Source organism: Chenopodium album, chromosome 2 (assembly GCF_948465745.1).
Source record: "Chenopodium album chromosome 2, dcCheAlbu1.1, whole genome shotgun sequence".
Taxonomy (NCBI): domain Eukaryota; kingdom Viridiplantae; phylum Streptophyta; class Magnoliopsida; order Caryophyllales; family Amaranthaceae; genus Chenopodium; species Chenopodium album.
In genome coordinates this window covers 31,103,656-31,125,039 of record NC_137835.1, presented here as the reverse complement: position 1 = coordinate 31,125,039, position 21,384 = coordinate 31,103,656, and the positions used below count along the sequence as shown (strand labels likewise).

At 38.1% G+C, this 21,384-nt stretch overlaps 2 non-coding genes across 2 annotated transcripts; both read right to left on the bottom strand.

The window, feature by feature from the left end:
- Positions 1 to 1,254: 1,254 nt before the first annotated feature.
- On the bottom strand, positions 1,255 to 1,361 carry LOC145606855 (small nucleolar RNA R71). The gene has a single exon (XR_014105449.1). It is a non-coding gene; the product is annotated as a small nucleolar RNA R71 (small nucleolar RNA).
- A 16,456-nt stretch (positions 1,362 to 17,817) lies between these two features.
- On the bottom strand, positions 17,818 to 17,924 carry LOC145607109 (small nucleolar RNA R71). The gene has a single exon (XR_014105504.1). It is a non-coding gene; the product is annotated as a small nucleolar RNA R71 (small nucleolar RNA).
- Positions 17,925 to 21,384: the final 3,460 nt, after the last annotated feature.

Below are 21,384 nucleotides of genomic sequence, written 5' to 3'. Positions count from 1 at the left end.
TATGAAAGGGTAATTTATTGTTGTTGATTATCAATGCTAGATTAATTTCCTATTGATTGATTTAATGCTCTGTGACTAGATTAGGCCTGATATTTTATGCATGAGTTTGACAATATTGATTCGAGATTCGACAGATGAGAATTGATGTTTAGGTCTAGTTTCAATAGGCAGGTTAATTTACAAATGGTTAGGTCAAGATTCGAAAGATGAGATTTAATACCGATAAATTAATTGTGTGATTATAATACGTAGCGAAAGCCCTTTATGATCTGATTAATTATGCATTGATGAATGATTATTATATTCAACCTTGGAATATTATTTATTGGTGAACCTATGCCCTAGATCCTTTTATATATTATTTTCTCCTTATTTTTGATCTCCATAGTTTAGTTTATTATTAAAATATAAATATTGGTTACCTCATAATCTAGATTATTTTAGTTAATTAGGAATAGAAAGATCCGTTTCTCTGTGGATTCGACCCTACTTCCCTATCTACATTAGTTAGAGGATTTAGGAATTACTTTTGATTTGGGGATACGACTTAACCCTGTCAAAATTTGGCGCCGTTGCCGGGGAAACAGTTTTATTTTTATTTGTGATTGTTTTTGTAGTCTAGATTATTTTCCTTTTGTCTCAGGGAGCGTTAGTTCTCTTAGGATAATCTCAAATTGCTTCTAGTTTTTGTTTATGCCCAGGTGTTCCACATCAGGTTACATCCCATTCAATCTTGAGATCGAACGTTCCTTCGATAGACAGAAAAATCTCTACAAGCAAATCCTGGCGGATTCTGGTGATAATAACAATAATCACCGAGACCCTCCAACTGGTTCTAGCGATTCAGAAGTATCATCAGATCCAGAATCAAAGATGACGGCTCCAAAGAAGCTTAGCGATTATTCACAACCAAAGCTTACGGATTTTCCACATCTCACCCCTACTCCGGCTCTTGATGGGGTTCAATTCGAAATTAAACCTCAATTTATAACGATGATAGAGAGGAAGCAATTTAGTGGAGTCAAGGGTGAAGACCCGAATCTTCACATTGCTGACTATTGTCAATATTGTAACACCATCAGGCAATCCGGGGTCACTCAAGACCAGATCAGGGAGATTCTCTTTCCCTTATCTTTAACTGGAAAAGCTAAATTGTGGTTTAATGGCTTAAATAGAACTACACTTGGTATAACTGACTGGGAAACTCTTGTTTTGAATTTCTATAACAAGTATTATCCTGCAGAGAGAACAGCCGTACTACGAAGTGCGATCCAGAACTTTGCCCAAGAAGCCGATGAATCTTTATATGAGGCTTGGGAGAGGTTCAAGGATTTACAAAGAGATTGCCCTCACCATAATTTAGCGCAATGGCAGTTAATCCAAGCCTTTTATAATGGCCTTGGAAATTCTTCTCGAATAATTTTAGATTCTGCAGCTAGTGGGAGATTTATGAATCTTGATGTTGAAGATGCAGGTCAGGTTATTGAAGACATGGCGATACACAATTCCCAATATGGGAACCCTAGAGGATTCGCTAACAAGGGGAAGCATAGTGTCGACTCTGTATCCTTTTTGCAAGCTCAACTGACCTCTATTTGCCAAAAATTAGATAATCTGAGCACTGCTAATGTAGCTAATGTTTCTGCAATTAATAATAATTCTAATGAGGCTTTTTGTGAAAATTGTGGTATTGTAGGTCATTGGGAGCAGGATTGCAGGAGTTCCGTGGAGCAAGTTAATGCCTTTCAAGCCTATAGGCAGAATAACCCATACTCCAACACCTACAATCCTGGGTATCGGAATCATCCGTACCTTTCCTACCAGAGCACTAATGTTCAAAATCCACCACCACAAGAACCACAGGCGCCACAACAACAGCAGCAGAAATATTACCATCCCAATGCCAGTCAGAAGAATCAACCACAACAACCCTCCTCACCTTCTGACCCTTCTCTGGTGGAAATAAGAGCAATGTTGGTTAATATGCAAAAGCACATGGAGAGTAGAGATGCGACAGTTGATCAAATTCTAGCACATAATAAAATTGTAGATAATCAAATTGCGCAACTCTCTGCTACTCTACAAGCCCGCCAACAGGGAGCTCAACCGGCACAGCCGACCCGGCCTACGGATCAAGCATTTGCAATTACTCTAAGGAGTGGTTCAAACTATGAAGGGCCCCCTATGCCCAGAGTTGATGAACCTGTTTTATTAAATAATGCTAATCTTGATTCCGTTAAATCAAACAATGTAGTTGATAGCCCTGTAGGGCTAAAGGATAGTACTAACATATCTAATTCTACATTGCAGGATACGACTCCAGAGAAGGTGGCTACTCCAGACAAGAGAAATAATGCTCCAAAGCCAATTATCAAACTCCCGTTCCCCAATCGTCAATTGAAGACAAACTTGGATAAGCAGTTTGGTAAGGTGGTAAAATATTTGAAGGTAACAGTTCCCTTCACCGAATTAATCACACAAATCCCCTCGTATGCAAAATTTATGAAATAAATATTGACGAGGAAAAGGTCTATTAGTGAGGTAGAGACAGTAGCCTTCACTGCAGAGTGCAGTGTCGTACTTCAAAATAAGTCTCCACCCAAATTAAAAGATCCGGGTAGTTTCTCTATCCCTTGTCATATTGGCAATCTCTTGATTGATAATGCATTATGTGATTTAGGTGCTAGTGTTAGCGTCATGCCACTATCTGTGTGTTCTAAGTTGAATATGGGTAAATTAAAAGCTACCAATACAACTCTACAAATGGCCGACCGTTCTTTCAAATACCCCTTAGGTGTTTTAGAGGATGTTCCCTTTAGAGTAGGTAAATTTTATATACCTGTAGATTTTGTTGTTCTTGATATGGCTGAGGATATGCAAACCCCAATTATTTTGGGTAGACCATTCCTTAACACTGCAGGAGCGGTCATAGATGTTAGAAGTGGTAAGTTAACATTATCAGTAGGGGATGATCAAGTTGTTTTTAATCTGAATAATGCCCCTAAAAGCTCCATGACTGAGGAGAAATGTTTCAGTATTAATGTGGTTGAAAATTATTCTAACAAGCCCCAAGCTCTTGAAAAAGATCCCTTGGAGGCGGTATCTTGTGTTGCATCCCTTTAAGATGAGATAGACAAATGGTAGAAGGAAGTCGATGCAATAGAAAGAGCACTCTACAATGTTGGTCTTGGTTTTGAGGATGAAAAGGTGGAACCGATCAAGGAAGTTGTAAGATTTGAACCTACGGTAAGTGTTCCGTCAGATCGAGTTGCAAGTGTTGAGTGCACTGACAATTTGAAGCAACCTTCGATCAAAGAAGGATCTTTGGTGCGTAGCATTGAAGAACCCCTTACTCAAGTCAAGGAGGATCCACCCGATAAAGTGAATTGGCGTCCCACAGGGCACGTCAGGAAACCGCGTCGTATCCTAAACACCGCTAGACCGGGTGAGAAACCACCCGATTAAGCGTTAGGCCAAGGATCCTAGTTATTAAAATGTGGTAAGAGGGTCGTGCGGGACCTAGATAAACCAGCGCTTTGCGGGAGGCAACCCGTATTTCTTGCTTTCTAGACTAGTTCTCCTTTTCTTTATTTTTTTTTATTTTTTTTTATTTTAGAGAGGCGAGGAGAGTGAAATTTTACCGTTTATAAGTGTTTTTGTACATGTATAGGTTTAAGAGGTCAAAAGACTTAGGAAAATTTTAAGACGAAGAAAAAGCTAAGGGCATCTGACTGGGTACGGGCTCGATCGGGCGAGGTTGCCCGATCGGGCGCGAAAGGAGAGTTGGAAATCGAGCAAATTTCGCTCGATCGGGCGAGGTTGCCCGATCGGGCACAAATCGAGTGAAGGAAAAGAAATGTCGGTGGAGTGAAAAGGCGAAATTTTCATTCGTATTCGCGCCCGATCGGGCGGAGCTCGCCCGATCGGGCGCGCAACTAAGGTTCTGGAAATCAGCATATTCGCCCGATCGGGCGAGGCTTGCCCGATCGGGCGCGCCTATTTGGCCGTCCTCTTTATTCTTTTCCTCTTCTTTCTTTCCTCGCTTTCTTCTTCTTTCATCTTTTTCACCATTATTTTCTCTCTCTAAAACCTCCATTTTTACACCTTCAACTACACTTTCAATCCAAGATCTCCTCAAATTCATCTATCAAAACCTCAAAATTTTTACATATTCTTAATCCTCACATCTTCCTCTATATTTCCCACCTATTTTCTCCCACTTTCTCTCATACTTCCTTCAAACCCTTAGAGAGAGAAAGCTCCAAACATAAAATTTTTCCACATAAAATGGCCTCAAAACGTTCAAGGACACAAAGGGGTGAGAGTTCGAGGGCACCACAACCAACGGTCAACCCGGACCTTCAAATTCCGGGATGGGAGGAGGTTGTCATTACCTCGGAGGAGCAACGGGCTAGGATGTTAAACCTCATCGATCGCCAGGTAATTTCTACCCGTTTTATTCATCATCCCACACTAGTTAGGTTAGGCTTAGATAAATATGTGGAAATTTTTTTCAAAGGTATAGGCATGAGTGATTTCTTTCAAATGTGCCATGATACGTATGACTATTTAACATTAGAATTTATTTCAAGTTTAATGTTATTAAAATGAATTCACTAATTACTCATGTACAATTCCGATTATTAAACAACAATGTGAGACTAACTCTTAAAGAATTCGGAAAGTTGATTGATTTGAAATTGGATAAACCGATTGAACCCTCTCAAGACCACACCGCCGTGGTCTATAAGAGGCTAACTGGGGAGGATTTAGTTAACCTCCAACATGCTAAAGGGACGTGGATTAAACATCCCGTCCCAAAACTTTGGCAAAGATTTGTCGGCCTCACTATTTTTGGGAGGCATGAACCGGCAAATGTCAGGAGAGATGAATTGCAACTTTTGGCATCCTATGTAATTCTTACCGTCGAAAAATTTAACATACCTCATAGGATAGCCAATCACTTCCAAAGGGCGGCCAATGCGGCCGAGGCTAGTAGGTCTAGGGCACCTATTTATTTTGGGGGGTTAGTGACCCACATTGCTAGAAAACACCTAGGTTGGAACCCGGATGGGCATAGGAAAGTTGTAGGATCAAACCTCATGGACCTAGCCTATTTAGGGAGTTTGAACTGGGTGCAACCAGTGGGGAGTGACACTTGGTGGATAGTCCACCGACAATCGGGTAGGAGGGACCAAGCCTTCACCTTACCCAACCCCGCCTTGACCAAATTTGAGAAGGGGAAGCCTTCTTATACTTTCGAGATTAATGGTCAAGGTGAGGTTCGACCACCCACCCTTCACCACAACCCCACCAATCTCCCCTAGACCATTCCCCCACTCACCATTCACCACACTACCCACCACCTCCACCCTTCACCTATGGCATACCCACTTCCTCGGTCGACTATAACGTCGACCCCAATGCCCCTTATGACTTTTCGGCTTTTAGGATCCAATTAGACCGTATCGAGACGGGGCAAGGGAGAGTTGAGGGTATGATGCAAAACCTAGATTCTAGGCTAAGCACCTTGGATGGGCGGGTTGGTCACATAGAGAGGAACCTCGGGAGGGGCCTATACCCCATGTATGATGATTATGCCCGTCGGGGGGCTATTCCCCCCGATTCACTTACTCCCGATTGGTTCCAATACCCCCAAGGAGGGTATTCTCACCCCGGTGCGTATGGTACTTATGTGGACTACTCTTCAGTCCACGGATATGGGGGTGATGCTCCTTTTGGGGGTATGGGGGGGGGGAATGTGGACCCTAGCTACTTTGCAGGTGGTTCGGGTTATGGTGGTGCCGGCTCGAGCCATGGAGGAGGATATGAGAGGATGGATGACGACGAGGAGTAGCTCCTCCTAGCTACCCTCCCAAGTCAATGAGGACATTGCTTGATTTGGCTTGGGGGGAGATTTCTTGTATATATGGTAACCTTCTTTCTCTTTTCTCTATTTATTGCTTTCCTAGTGTAGTTTTTTTATTGCTTTCTTATATATGAAAAATACAAAAAAATTGAAAAATAAAAAATTCAAAAATACGTTCCAATGAATTGTAAATTATGCTTCCCTATGCCCCTCACTTGAGAAATTTTTTTTTTGATTCTTGGTATTTGACGATAGGCATTGTGGATTAGTTGATCATGATTTGATGTTTGATTGCCTTGAAACCTTTACATGCGTCAATTTTGTCCAACTACTTGTGAATATAGTGCTTGACTAGTTGATTTGGTAAGGAATGTGTGATAGTTCCATAGTTCTTGGTATGCCAATGAATTTGAGTATTGGTTTGCAACTATTAGTAATGTTTATATGATTCATTATTATGCACATTGTGGAGGACGAAGGCATTTGTTCTTTTAGGTAGCCTCCAGATATTGTAGATACATTTGTTCCCTTCTTGCTACCCATGTTGTTGCCTTGACTTTTTGTTGTTTATTAGCCGCATTACAAGCCTATTTTTCCCCATTGGTTACTAGTCCCAAGCTTGGCTTTGGGGAGCTATTAGTGAGTGAGGTGAGGGAGTTTGTAGTGTGCTTATTATTTGCACAATTTGGGTGGGTTTTGAGAAGTTGTTTTGTTGTTGATCATGTTTATTTTTGATGAGTTTGAGAGTTATATTTTCTTAAAAAAATAAAGCATGATGTTATGAAAAGAAAAAAAAAGAGAAGTTCAAAGAAAAAATGTGAAAAAAATAAGTGAACTTCAAAAGAAAAAATGTTCAAATGTTCTAGTTGGAGGTTGATCAAAGAAAAATAATTTTGAGCTTCAATGAAAAATTCAAGTTTGGAAAATAAGTTTGTTTATTCACTCCACTTCTTCATTATTATATCTTATGAGTGAAAATGTATGAGTTGGGGTTGTTTATTATGATTGGAGTATATTTGGTTGATGTTTGAGTTGGTTATGTTGTTGGAGATGTATTGATCATTATTTATTTTGATCATGAGTTTTATTAGGATATGGCTCCTTTAAGCATAGCTTTTCTCTCACTTATTCCCAAATTTATCCTACTCTTTACCCTAGCCTTACATTACAAGCTTTCAAGACCTTCCGACCTTTGTGCATAGAATTGTATGAATGTGAAAGTGTCGTTTATCAATGCAAGTTATAATTTGGCATATTTCGAGTCGACTAGTAGGATTGAGCGTTCATTGTTTTATACACACGAGAGTGTGAGTTGGGAGGGCATTGTTCACATAAAGGGGTTGTTTGGAGAGCGATCGAGTACATCTTTTACTCGCCACAAAAAGGAGAGTTGAGTGCGTGAGCACTAGTCTTGAATTCTATATGCTCTTGTGGTTTGCTCTGTTTGATAATTGTTAAGGAAGATTGGTAATTAGATGGATTTGATTGGTTGATTTTGAAGCATGTTTATTTGATTTATCTTGAATCGTTGGTGCTTGATTTTTACTTTTGGGGTGAAGCATATTTATTGATTCATTGATGAGATCTTTGCTTAGGGACAAGCAAAGGTTTGGCTTGGGGGAGTTTAATATGTCCATTTTATATAGTATTTTACCCCCGTCCCTTGGTCATTATTAGTAGTGTTTTTGGCTCTTTCGAGCCACTTTTATTACTAATTTGTGTTTTCTAGTGTTTTCATAGTTTTAATTGTATTTTACATGAAATTGCACTCTTGGAGCATTTTCCCGGGCTTTATGGATCAACTACGGAAGCTAGAAGGACACGACCACTTTTGAAGCCCAGGATCGGTGAGAGCCGGTAATTAAGGGCTCGGTAATTGGGATCCCGAGGTATTTGGACCGAGTATTCAAGACCTGAAGAGGAAATCCAGATTGGGCCGAGAAATCAAGCCCAATCGAAGTCCGAGCCTCAAAGTGAAGCAAAGGGCCCGATCGGGCGCGGCGCGGCATTGGTGCTGTGTGTGTTATAGCGCGCCCGATCGTGCGAGCGTCTAGCACGATCGGGCGATGCTGCGAAGAAAGGAACGCAAAGAAAAAGGCGGGCCCGATCGGGCGGCCCTTCGCCCGATCGGGCACGCGTTTTAATAGGACCTGATTAGTTTAGTTTTAATTTTTATTTTAGGAAACATTTATATACGAGTTTTGTACGGAATTTTGTGGATCTTGTCTTCTTAGACTTTCTCTCTAATTAGGATTTCTCCCTCTCTTAACTTTTCTCTCAACTCTTGTTCTTAATTATTTTCCATTAATACAGATTAGTTTGGTAACTATTTCTCTTCTCTTAATCTTAATTGTTTATTTTACTTCTTTCATCATGACTTGTTTTATTGCTTTGATTAGTTTAACTTCTATTATGTGTGAGTAGTTTTCATTCTAGGGTTTGTGGGGATCCATAAATAATATGAAAGGGTAATTTATTGTTGTTGATTATCAATGCTAGATTAATTTCCTATTGATTGATTTAATGCTCTGTGACTAGATTAGGCCTGATCTTTTATGCATGAGTTTGACAATATTGATTCAAGATTCGACAGATGAGAATTGATGTTTAGGTCTAGTTTCAATAGGCAGGTTAATTTACATATGGTTAGGTCGAGATTCGAAAGATGAGATTTAATACCGGTAAATTAATTGTGTGATTATAATACGTAGCAAAAGCCCTTTATGATCTAATTAATTATGCATTGATGAATGATTATTATATTCAACCTTGGAATATTATTTATTGGTGAACCAATGCCCTAGATCCTTTTATATATTATTTTCTCCTTATTTTTTATCTCCGTAGTTTAGTTTATTATTCAAATATAAATATTGGTTACTTCATATTTTAGTTAATTAGGAATAGAAAGATCCGTTTCTCTGTGGATTCGACCCTACTTCCCTATCTACATTAGTTAGAGGATTTTAGAATTACTTTTGATTTGGGGATACGACTTAACCTTGTCAATTCACATTGCAATATTGGAGGCAGTTGCTGAGCTGGAAGATGGAAAGAGCAATGCTGAGCTAGATAAGTCTGAGAATCCGTTATTTTGGGAAGAGGGAAAAGGGAGTGTATGAGAGAATATTGTTGTAACAGATTATATTCTCTAAGTTGTTATTTCTTGCTTAGCTGTAATTAAGTGAGCTGATTATATAAGCCACACCTTGGTAATGTTGTGATTATGCATTAATGAAATACAACCTTCCCTCTTAATCTCTCTCTCTCTCTCTCTCTCTCTTTCTCTATCTCTCTCTTTCCCTCTCTAATTCCTCTGTTATCTCCATTGGTGAACCTCTCGAAGGATCCTTTCTTAATATGGAATTCTTCTGAGCTCATAATTCCTGGTACTCATCTCTGTTAAGGGATTGGATCAGGATTTCTATAGAGCAATCCGTATCAGTTACATTAGAACCCCTAATGTACTCTAATAATATTTGTTTTATTTTCTTACATGAATTCCTTTTTTTTAAATGAAAGAAATTGATTAATTAAAGAAAATCATATTACAACCAAGCAGCCAAGTCATCAGCTTAGCTCCGCCCAACCGAAAGTTCATACTACTACTGAAATAAAGATTAAAAGTACTAATCAAGTTCAAAACCTAGCCTACAGCATAATTATAAGCATGAAAAAGAAAAATACCTCTAGCCAGCAGGTTCTGCATATCCCTTAGGATGGCTACAAACTCGTGAGTTCCATTCTTCTCCACTGCTTCAATGGTAGTCTTGAGAGAGAGGGCGTTAGTTTCAATTATGACATCCTTTAGGCCTGCGTCAATTGCCATTTTCATACCACCACAGATAGCAACCAGCTCCGCCTGAGCAGCGCTACCAGCGTTTATCTGCTAGACATTCCTAAAGAACCAAACCCCGTTTGAAGTACGAGCCACTGCTCCAGCTCCCGACCTGTCTTTCTTTCTCCATTCCCATGCACCATCAGTGTTAATCTTAATGGTATTTCCTTGAGGTCTTTGCCATCTTGTTTCCCTTATAAGGAAAGCTGGAATCCTCCCCTTCCCCTGAAAAACAGTGAGAGTAGTATCCAAATCCATCTTATATCTATTAAACAAAGTTAGAGGATGATAGACAACAAGTTGGAAGACCGTGTAATTTCTAGCTTTCCACAAGTGCCAAATAACCACCGAAAAAGTCACCCTCCAAGTATTTCTCATATTCATGTTATAATTCATCTAACCTTCCCAATTAATATTGTAAAAAGTTTGAAAAGTGAAGTTTTTATACATTTTCTTAAGGCTAAAAATTCTAGACCATAAAGTCCTAGAGTTAATGCAATCTCGAAACAAATGCATATGACTCTCCTCCCCCCAGCTTGCATCTAGTACAAATGGGGTTAAAATTATCGATTCTAGTTGCGAGGATAGTAGCAGTAGGAAGGATTTGGTGACTTGCATTCCACACTATCATTTTGTACTTGAAAGGAATAAGAAGGTGCCAAATCTTTTTCCAATTAATAGAGGGAAAAGTGGGATGAGCAGAAAAATTAGAAGCCAACTTGTAAGCACTACGAATACTCAATTGACCATTAGATTCAATTCCCCAACATAGATTATCCTCAATCGAGGCAACCAAAGGTAAGCGAATGGCCTCAATTAGCTTACAAAGATACCCGGGAATAATATAATATAATTCACACTCCAATGGGCCATATAATCGGGAATCGGATTGTCAATGACTAAATAAATTGGTTTGTCACCCACCCAATGATGGTACCAAAGACAAATGTCCTCCCCATTCCCAATTTTATAAGAAACCCTTTTCATAAGTAACTCCTTGCCTTTAAGGATATCTCTCCAGAGGGGAGAATCATTAGTACTCTGAATACTATTAAGGAAAGAGGATCTCTTAAAATATCTAGCACGAAGGATTCTAACCCAAAGCTTATCCGGATCATGAATAATTCTCCACTCAAGTTTAGCCATAAAAGCAAGATTCCAATTTTTTAAGTTACGCATTCCTAAACCCCCTAATCCCGAAGGAAGGCAAACCTTTTCCCAACTAGCTAGTCCTAGGGAGATAGTGGGTTTTATCTACCTTATTCAATAAAAACCTTCTACCACTCTTTTCCAAATCATTAATGATAGCACTAGGAAGCAATGTAGTTTGCATAACATAGAGAGGATAAGAGTTAAGAACGGATTTAATTAAGGTACACCTATCGGCCATATTAAGAAGGTTGGCTTGCCATCCCTTAATTCTGTTTTTAGTCTTGATGAGAAGATCAACATAATCCGCCTTTCTAAGTTTTTTAGGGCTAATTCTAACCTCCAAATACTTTCCAAAAGAAGGAGCTCCCTTAATACTTGAAGCATCAAGGATAGCTCTCTTAAGAGAAAGACACATCTTGGGAAGGAAAATAACTTTAGACTTAGTAAGGCTTATGAATAAACCCGGCCGACTTATTACCAAAGTCAAGAAGGACCTTTTTAATGACCCCGACCACATTCTCAACCGAGGCCCTACCAAACAAAAAGATGTCATCTGCATAAAAAAGATGGGAGATTCAAACCTCACTATCAATTTTAATAGGCAACCAATTACCTTCTCTTACCTCTTGCTCAATCATTAGAGAAAGTATTTCAAGGAAAAGAACAAAAATATAAGAAGAAAGGGGATCCCCTTGTCTAATTCCTCTCGAAGGTGTAAAAGTATTAGTAACCTCTCCATTCCATAAAATGGAAATTGAAGGAGTAGTAATACAACTAAGAATTAAATTAACAAGGATATTAGGGAAAGAGAAGGTATTGTGTCAGTCCGGACTGGCGAAATGTTTCGTCAGTTCGGACTAACAAAATGCAAATTGTTAATATCCTCAATTAGTATAATGATATTCTCTATTGGCTGGATGATATCCTCTATTGACTTGATGATATCTTTTATTGGCTATATGATATCCTTTATTGACAGGATGATATTTCTATTGGCTTGATGATATCCTCTATTAGGTGGATGATATCCTGTATTGGTTGTATGATATATTCTACTAACTGGATGATATTCTTTATTGGCTAAGCTATATGGTATCCTTTATTGACTGGATGATATCCTCTATTGGCTGGATGATATCCTCTATTAGGATGATATCCTCCATAATCCAACAAACTAATAGAGAATATCATCCAGCCTACAAATGATATCATATAGCCATTAGAGGATATATATCATCCATCCTATAAATGATATAATTTAGGAAATAGATGATATCATCCAGCTTATAGATGATATCATAGAACCAATAGAGGATATTATCCAAACTATAGATAATATCATGATATCACTAAACTAATAGAGGATATCATGGAACTAATACATAATATCATCTGGACAATGGATCATATAATCCAACTTATAGAGGATATCATTCAACTTATTATAGATGATATAATCAAGAAAATAGAATTTATTTTATAAAAATAATTAAAAAGTCAACAATGGTGGAATCACCATTGAAGGTCCCGTATTAAGCTCATGGGTATAACATAACATGCTCATTTCTCAACCAAAATACATGCATTTGTTATCAAAACGCTCACAATTCAACATACAATCATATAGAACAATCAATTTCAACAATTATACATCACACAAGAAAGCCTCAAATCGATTTTTTGGGCTATTTTCGAAAAATCCGAGAATCTCAATCAATTTTCAAGCCATTTCAAGCATAAATCATGGACAAATATAATCAACAATATTTATTTTCACCATTCTTACCATCCTCTTCAATTCAAGCATGAATTATGATCAAATAAAATGGAGTAATTTAGCAGGAAGTTGAGGAGAGAGAAAATAGGGGTGGGTTAAAGGTGAGGGAGGAGAGAGAAAGTGTAGTAGGATTGAGTGAGAGTATTGTTGGTGGTGGTGAGTGGAAATGAGGGTGTGAGAAGTTTGTAATGTCTTACAGAAAACAATAGATGGACTGGCAAACTATTTGGTCAGACTAGACTGACCCAATAGTTTGTGTTTGGGAAATTAAGACCTATTAAAGTTTCACGAATAAACCCCCACTCCAAGTTATCATAGGCTTTAGAAATATCGATCTTGAAAGCCATTAGGTGTTTCTTGCTTGCTTTTTTAAAAAAGTGAGCAGCTTCCTTAATGACCAACACGTTCTCATCAATACTTCTTCCCTCTATGAAACTTGATTGAACCGGATTAATTAAATCACCTAATAAAGGTTTAATACTATTAGCTATGACTTTGTTGATAAGTTTATAAATCGAGTTACATAATCCTATCGGTCTAAAAGCATTCATTTTTTCCGGTTGATCAATTTTAGGGATAATACAAATATAAGACTCATTAATATAAGTCGGGATTTTTCCTTCCTTAAAACAATTGGACACAAAATTAACAATGGAAGTTCCCACCACATCCCAATATTTTTGGAAAAATTTAGGTTGAATACCATCCGGGCCCGGGCTTTTCATAGGAGCCATCATATTTAACGCACCCCTAATTTCCATACTAGTAACTTCGCTAGCAAGGTACACCATATCATCATCCTTAATATTGCATTAGGAATAAAATTGACAAGCTAAGTCTAGATTGACAGCTTTGTTTCGACTCAAATATATTCCTAAAATAATTAACACACATCAACTTAAGCTTATCTTGGTCATGAACCCAATCCCCATTGTCGTCCTTAAGACGCAATATTTTGCTTTTGCAATTTTTAATCTTAACCAGGATGTGAAAGTATTTTGTGTTCCAATCTCCAAATTTCCTCCAATCTACCCCAGCCTTTTGAGCCCATAAAATTCTTTCAATTTTAAGCACTCCATTTAATTCTTTTAGGAGAGTTTTCTCAAGATTAATTAGGAAAGAAGAATATCTAGTACAAAGTACTTTTTGAATTCCATGAATACGAGCAATGAGCCTGTTTTTATTTTGGATGGCATTGTTAAAAACATACTTATTCCATAACTTGACTTCCAAGGTGAAACTGTTTTTAGAGTCATAAAAATTATCCCCCTTCCCTTACGAATTAGCAAAAAATTCGTCAAAACTAGGGTTTTGTAGCCAAGCCTCTTTGCATTTAAAAGGATAATTAAAATGCCTCTAATAGAACCAATATCAATTAAAATCGGACAGTGGTCAGAATAGGTTTTAGCTAAATGAAATGCCTGATTTTGAGGGTGCACCTTCATCCACTCAGCATTCGCAAGAGCCCTATCAAGCCTTTCCCTAATTAATTCCGTTCCTTCTCTTGCATTGTGTTTTAGATCGATCAGTCCCTCGGAACCAGTCCATTTCAAAAATTCCCTCTCTTGGGAATTTGTAACCGGTCTTCCCCCCATTTTTCGGATTGGGAAAGCACCTCATTCATATCACCCAAGATAAGCCAAGGAGTGGTAGTAGCAGGAGAATTCTCGCCAAGTGCCTTCCATAACTCCTTTTTTTCCTTCCAAGAAGATGGAGCATGAATCCCTGTAATAAGTACCTCGGGGTCGGAGGGTGAGACCTTAAAAAGGGAGTGAATCACATGAGGAGAATCAGTAACAAAATCGACTAAAAATAGCCGGTTTTCGCCAAAAAAAGTCATATCCCTCCTTTAAGCCCATTAGTAGGTAATGTTCTAAACTCCTCAAACCCTAGCCTCTTACACACGCCTTTGACAATATCATAAGTTGACTTGGTTTCCAAGAGATACAAGATATCAGGTTTATGTAATATGACCACCTCTTTTGCATGGGAGACAAAATCCTTGCTGGACGCACCTCGCACATTCCATAGAATTGTCTACATATTAACAGATGGCAGGGGAAAATTCGGGAAGGTCCCTCAAGATTGCTCAAGGTAGTTATTGTTGGTTGGGAACAACATCCCCCAATCCCTCCATTGGTCGAGCTTCCCCATCGCCCAAATGTCCTCCATTGATAGCGGTTGCGCTATCATTTTGATGTCTTGAATCAAGTTGCCCGTCGACAGGTAGGTCAGATTCAATTCGATCCCCACTACTTCTCTTCGAGTTTCCAGTACTACCAAAAGATTTTGGTGTTCCATAAGATTTAAAATTTGGCTTGCTAATTGTAATGTATAAACTGGAGGATTTCTTGGTGGTGCCTCTATAGGGGTGAAAAGATTTTCGTACTATTATTATGTTTAATTCTCTCTCAAAGGATCTATTCAATGATTGTTAATTTTATGGAAGAAATTTTTATTTGATCATTGATGTGTCCAATTTATATAGTGTTCTACCCCCGTCCCTTGGTCATAATTAGTAGTGTTTTTGGCTCTTTAGAGCCATTTTTATTACTAATTGGTATTTTCTAGTGTTTTTGTAGTTTTTCTTGAGTTTTGTAGGAAATTGCACAGTTGGAGCGTTTTTCGGGTTTTTCATGAAGCATATACGAGCATTAGGAGGACACGACCATCTTTGAAGCCCAGGACCGGTTAGAGCCGGTGATTAAGGGCTCGCTGTGTGATACCAGGGCATTTGGACCGAGTATTCAAGACCCGAAGAGGAAATCTGGATTGGGCCGAAGAATCGAGCCCAATCGAAGTCCAAGCCTCGAGAAAGAGACCGGGCCCGATCGGGCAAGCTTACGCCCGATCGGGCGGGCGCGCAGAAGAGAGCACCAACAAGAAGGTGCGCCCGATCGGGTGAGCATTAGCTCGATCGAGCGCGGCTGCCCAGGAAGATCGTGAAGAAAAAGGCGGGCCCGATCGGGCGCGTGTTTTTGGAGCTGAGATTTTTAGTTTTCAATTAGGATTTGTTTTAGGGATGTTTAAGTACGATTTTTGTACGTAATTTTGATTACCTTCTCTTTTAGACTTTCTCTCTCCACTTAAAATATTTTCTCTCTCTTAAATTCTCTCAACCTTGTTCTTAATTCCATTCCTTAATAATCCAGATTTCTTTTGGTAACAATTTTTTCTCTTTTAATTTCAGTTATTTTCTTTAATTCTTTAATCATGTCTTATTTTATAGTTTTGATTAGTTTAGATTTAATCATGCTTGAGTAGTTTTATTTCTAGGGTTTATGGGGATCTAATATATAATATGAAGGGGTAATTTGTGATTATTGATTATCAATGCTTGATTATTTTCCTATTGATTGATTTAATGCTATACAATTAGGTTTGCCAGATTTAATTGTATGAGTTTAGCAATATTGATTCGATATCCGAGAGATGAGAATTGATGTTTAGGCTTAGTTTCAATAGGCGGACTAATTTATAAATGGTTAAGTCGAGATTCGAGAGATTAGATTTAATACCGATAAATTAACTCTGTGATTGTAATACGTAGCGAAAGCCCTTCATAATCTGATTAATTGATGTATTGATGATTGCTTATTATGATTTACCCTGGAATATTTTTTATTAGTGAACCTATGCCCTAGGTTCTTCCTTTATTGATTTACATCTTATTTTACTCCCTTTCTACTCTTACCTTTAGTAGTTTAACTAGGTTAAACCCCCGTGCAAATGCACGGTTGTTGAATAATTATGATAATAATATAATTATATAAAAATTAATGAATCGATTCATCAGGTATTAAAGTGCATGAAATATATTAAAACAATTAAAACATGTGAGAGAAAATATTTATAGCTATAATGTGCAAGTTGATATTTTAGGAAGTTTATTTTAGATTTTATAAAAAAAAAAGGTCATAATCTAAATGCAATCTTTATTTTTATATAATAACGATTTTATTTAGAAAGTAATTTTGGCGGGAATTTTTTTAATAATATGTTGCCAAGTGTTCCTACAGATTCGCTTTTAGTAGTATGTAATTGATAAAAATTAATGAATCGATTCATCAGGTATTAAAGTGCATGAAATATATTAAAACAATTAAAACATGTGAGAGAAAATATTTATAGTTATAATGTGCAAGTTGATGTTTTAGGAAGTTTATTTTAGATTTTATAAAAAAAAAAAGGTCATAATCTAAATGCAATCTTTATTTTTATATAATAACGATTTTATTTAGAAAGTAATTTTGGCGGGAATTTTTTTAATAATATGTTGCCAAGTGTTCCTACAGATTCGCTTTTAGTAGTATGTAATTGATTACCATTTTACAACAAATTTGGTTTCTTGATAATTTAGATTGCTTCTAATTAATTAGGATTAAATTGACCTGTTTCCCTGTGCTTCGACCCTTCTTCCCTATCTACATAGTTAGTGGATTAAGGTTTTATCTTTGATCAGGTGTATACGACTTGAGCCTGTCAAATTTTGGCGCCGTTGCCGGGGAAACGGTTTTATTTTTATTTTCTGATTTTTTTTTTGTAGTATAGATTATCCCCTCTTGTCTCAGAGAACGTTAGTTCTTTGAGGCAATTCTCATATTTGTCTTTTAGTTCCTTGTTTATGCCCAGGTGTTCCAGATTAGGTTACATCCCATTTGATCCTGAGATCGAGCGCTCGTTTCATATGCAAAGGAATCTTTATAGACAAATCCTGGCGGAATCTGAGGAAGACAATAATCGAAGAGACCCTCCATCTGATTCTAGCGACACAGAAATTCCTTCAGATTCAGAATCAGAGATGACGGCCCAAAAGAAGCTCAGTGACTACTCGCAGCAAAAGCTCACAGATTTTCTGCACCTTACTCCAACTCCGGCCCTAGATGGAGTACAATTTGAAATCAAGCCTAATTTATCACTATGATAGAGAGGAAGAAATTTAGTGGAGCTAAGGGTGAAGATCCTAATCTTCACATTGCAGAATTCTGCCAATATTGTAACACCATTAGACAAGCCGGGGTCACGCAGGACCAAATCAGGGAGATTCTTTTTCCCTTTTCATTATGTGGAAAAGCTAAATTATGGTTTAATGGTTTGAATAGAACTGCACTTGGTATTACTGACTGGGAAACTCTTGCCTTGAATTTCTATAACAAATATTATCCTGCAGAGAAAACAGCTATACTAAGGAGTGCTATTCAGAACTTCGCTCAAGAGGCCGATGAAACTTTATATGAGGCTTGGGAGAGGTTCAAGGATCTACAGAGAGAATGCCCCCACCACAATCTAGCACAATGGCAATTGATCCAAGCTTTCTACAATGGACTTGGAAATTCATCTAGATCAGTTCTAGATTCTGCAGCTAGCAGGAGATTCATGAATTTAAATGTGGACGATGCCGGACAGGTTATCGAAGATATGGAAATACACAATTCCCAATACGGGAATCCGAGAGGGTTTGTGAATAAAGGAAAATATAATGTCGATTCCGTATCCTTTTTGCAAGCTTAATTAACATCTATTTGTCAAAAATTAGATAATCTTACTGCTACTCCTAACTCTGTAGCTAATGTTTCTACTGTTGCTAACAATGAAGCTTTTTGTAAAAATTGTGGAATTGTAGGGCATTGGGAGCAAGATTGTAGGAGTTCCATGGAACAAGTTAATGCCTTCCAAAACTATAGGCAAAATAACCCATATTCTAACTCTTATAACCCTGGTTACCGGAACCATCCATATCTTTCGTACCGGAGTACCAATGTACAAAACCCTCCACCTCCACAACAACCACAACAGTAACCCCCAACCACAGCAGAAATATTACCATCCAAATTCTGGCCAAAAAAACCAAGCACAACCCTCATCATCTTCTGACCCTGCTATGACAGAAATTAGAGCAATGCTTACTAACATGCAAAATCATATGGAGAGTAGGGATTCGCAAATTGATTCTATTTTAGCCCATAATAAAATCATGGATAATCAAATTGCACAACTTTCATCTACCCTACAAACCCGTCAGCAGGGAGCTCTACCATCACAACCGATCCATCCCACAGATCATGCCAATGCAATCACTCTAAGAAGTGGTTCACATTATGATGGACCTCCTATGCCAAAGGAAGATGGACCAGTTCCTGATCCAGATTCCTTTATACCAAACGTTAATCCTGCTAACCCTGCAGGGCTACAAACAGATACTAACCCTTTTACTGTTTCTTTGCAGGGTAAATCTCAGGATAAGGGAGGAGATGTGAAAAAGCCCAGTTATCAAACTACTGCTCCCTAATAGACAATTGAAGAGTAAGTTTGATAAACAATTCGATAAGTTCTTGGAGGTTGTGAAAAACTTGCATGTAACAATTCCTTTCACTGATTTAATCACTCAGGTTCCTGCATATGCTAAATTTGTGAAAGACATTCTGACTAGAAAAATTGCCTTTAATGAGGTAGAAACTGTAGCTTTTACAGAGGAATGTAGTGCCTTATTGCAAAATAAATCCCCTCATAAATTAAAGAATCTCGGTAGTTTTTCTATCCCTTGTCATATAGGGAATGTAGTGCCTATGCTAGAGGAAAATTGTTGTTTTATTGATGTAATTGATATAATGAACGATATTTGTGATGATAGCTTGCCACAGGTTCTTGCAAGGGATCCCCTGGAGGAAATTCTTTGTGGGAATTTATCTGCAGATAATGCAAGTGTCTAGGGTAATGAAGTATAGGATATTGAAAGAGCTCTTTCCCTAAAAGAGTTAGACCCCAAAGAGACAATGAAGGTAGTAAATTTAGTTCAGGAATCGAAACCTGCAGAGGTCAAGAAACCTGAACTAAAACCTCTCCCTTCTCACTTAAAATATATTTTTCTAGATGAGCAGGTACTATACCCCGTGATCATTAGTACTGCACTTGATGACCTACAAACTTCCCAACTTCTAGGGGTTTTTCAAAACCATAAGAAAGCAATTGGGTACAGTATTCATGATCTCAAGGGTATTAGCCCTGATTTTTGTATGCACATGATACATTTAGAGGATACCTATAAGCCCTGCATTCAACCTCAGAGAAGATTGAATCCTAATATGAAGGAAGTAGTCAAGAAAGAGGTTATGAAATTACTTGATGCAGGTATTATCTATCCTATTTCTGACTCCAAGTGGGTAAGTCCTGTGTAGGTAGTGCCAAAAAAAGGTGGGATGATTGTGATTACTAATGAGAAAAATGAATTAATCCCCACTAGAACTGTTACAGGGTGGCGTATGTGCATTGATTATCGTAGACTAAATATCGCCACTAAAAAGGACCACTTCCCCCTCCCCTTTATAGATCAAATGCTTGAGAGGTTAGCTAACCATAAGTTCTTTTGCTATTTGGATGGGTATTCGGGATTTTTCCAAATTCCAATTCACCCTGAAGATCAGGAAAAGACAACCTTTACATGCCCTTATGGTACTTTTGCATATCGTAGGATGCCCTTTGGTTTATGTAATGCCCCCGCTACCTTTCAACGTTACATTATGAGCATTTTTTCTGATTTCATAGAGTCTATTATGGAAGTCTTTATGGATGATTTTAGCGTGTATGGTTCTTCATTTGATTCATGTCTAATAAATCTCGCTAAAATTTTGAAAAGATGTGAAGAATGCAATTTGGTATTAAACTGGGAGAAATGTCACTTTATGGTGACAGAGGGAGTAGTCCTAGGTCACATTGTATCTGACAAGGGCATACAAGTAGATAAATCTAAGATTTCAGTGATTGAGCAATTACCTCCCCCAATTAATGTTAAGGGATTTAGAAGTTTCTTGGGTCATGCGGGGTTTTATCGTCGCTTTATCAAAGACTTTTCTAAAATTGCTAAACCACTGACTTAGCTTTTACTCAAGGATGCCTCTTTTATTTTTACTGACGAGTGTCTTGAGGCTTTTAACAGTATTAAGCAGGCTTTGATATCGGCACCCATCATATGTGCTCCCGATTGGAATCTACCTTTCGTGATTATGTGTGATGCAAGTGACTTTGCACTAGGAGCCGTGCTCGGACAGAGAAAGGACAAAGTTTTTCATGCTATTTATTACGCAAGCAAAACTTTGGATGAAGCCCAAGTCAACTATGCCACTACGGAGAAGGAGTTTCTTGCTGCCATATATGCTTTAGAAAAATTTAGATCATATCTTGTTGGTTCTAAAGTCATTGTCTTTACTGACCGTGCAGCTTTAAAGTACTTGATAGCTAAGGCGGAATCAAGCCTAGGCTACTCCGTTGGGTTCTTTTGCTCCAAGATTTCAATATCAAGATAAAAGATAAAAAGAGAGCAGAGAACGTAGTGGCAGACCACTTGTCACGTATCAGGTATGATGAGGGTAAGGATTCTCTTCCTATAGATGATTCTTTCCCTGATGACAACCTACATGCAGTTGTAGAGCAACACCCATGGTATGCTGACCTTGCTAATTATTTAGTGGGTGGTACTCTACCTCCTGACTTGTCCTACCAATAGAAAAAGAAATTCCTTTCTGATGTTAAACATTATTTTTGGGATGATCCTTTTTTATTTCGTGAGTGTGCAGATGGATTATTTCGCAGGTGTGTTCCCGAATGGGAAGTTCACGGTGTGCTTACTAGTTGCCACACCTCACCATATGGAGGACATCATGGCCCCACCAAAACGGTGGCCAAGATTAATGAGTCAGGTTTCTATTGGCCTACTATGTTTAAGGATGCTAACATTTTTGTGCAGGCTTGTGA